A 1,544-nucleotide genomic window follows, 5' to 3' on the forward strand; every position below is an offset into this window, starting at 1 on the left:
AAATATGGGGACACAACCCACATCAAGTATCACAACATATTAGCAAATAATAGAGACTGAGGTAAACAAGTACAACAATTTCTATGACTGAGTACAAATAATGTGAGCATCAATAAATCCTAAGCATGATCTCTAACATGAAGGTAGTCAAGTTCAATAACAAGTAACTACGTAAACATAGATGATGGCCAAGAGGCCTCACGGGACAGACCAAGTCTCCATCCCTCGATGTATACACCCACACACCCATTATCTATCATGGGTATCACCTCCAAATAGTCACACGATATCAAATTTTCCGGGTTTATACCCTCAAAGCTAGAGTTAAAACTGTTACTTACCTCAACCGCATAAAATCCTACTCTGGGATGCCCTCGTCTCTGGACTCGGTCTCCAAAAGCTTCGAATCTATCCATAATCAGATTAATACCATCACCATGTGCTAAAGAATTGAATTTCACAATAAAAACTATAAAATATGCTAAAAATCCAAAATCAGCCAAAATCCGGCCCCCAAGCCCATGTCTCAGAATCAGTCAAAAATGACAGAATAATAAATCTCGTTCACTCCCGAGTCTAACCATATAAAATTTATCAAAATCGGACTCCGTTTGGTCCCTTAAATACTCACTTAAAACTCTCCAAAACTCGAACCCTAACTCCTTCAATTTCACTTTGAAATCATCAAGCAAATCCCAAAACAATGATGGATTCATGAAATATAACCAAAACCGAGTAGAGAACACTTATCCCAATCCATATGATGAAAATCGCCTCCAAAATCGCCCAAATCCGAGCTCCCCTGCTCAAAATATGATCGAATGAACAAACCCTTATTTTATATATTTTTCTGCCAGTTATTTTGCCTTGTTTCTCATGCCAAACGATCCCAAAACTCGCTTTTTATGCTTCCAATAGATTCCTTGTGAAATTTTAGTCAAGTTAGGCTTTTGAATCACTCAATTTGACCTTATAATGAATGCGATATGTAGGTTTTAATATTTGCAAATATTGCAGATTTTTAAATACGCCGTCACTGGCAATTTCGTAATTAATCTGAAAAATCTGGCAACCTAATTCTTAGTAAAATGACCATAAAATCCTTATACTATGTCCAAATTCAACGATTCTTTTTGCTGCGGGTCCAAAATTACAATACGGATCTAATGCTTCAATAAAAAAAGAAATCGGAGCTTATTCGTTCAATATGATATCATTTATATTTGAACAAAACGACGTCAAAACATAAGAAAAACGAGCGCAACACAACCCAAACCTATCCGAAACTCACCTGAGGCCCTCGGGACCTCAACCAATAATTCCAACAAGTTATATATCACTATCCGAACTTAGTTGAACCTCTAGAACACCCAAAACACCAAATCAACCTCGAATTCAAGCCTAAGAATTTCTAAACTTTCAACTTTTGCCAATTCAAGCCTAATTCTACCACGGACCTCCAAATTATATTTCGGATATACTCCTAAGTCTAAAATCATCCAACAAAGCTAATCAAATCATAAAAATCCAAATCCGAATTCGTT

This window comes from Nicotiana sylvestris, chromosome 9 (assembly GCF_000393655.2).
Source record: "Nicotiana sylvestris chromosome 9, ASM39365v2, whole genome shotgun sequence".
NCBI classification, from domain to species: Eukaryota; Viridiplantae; Streptophyta; class Magnoliopsida; order Solanales; family Solanaceae; genus Nicotiana; species Nicotiana sylvestris.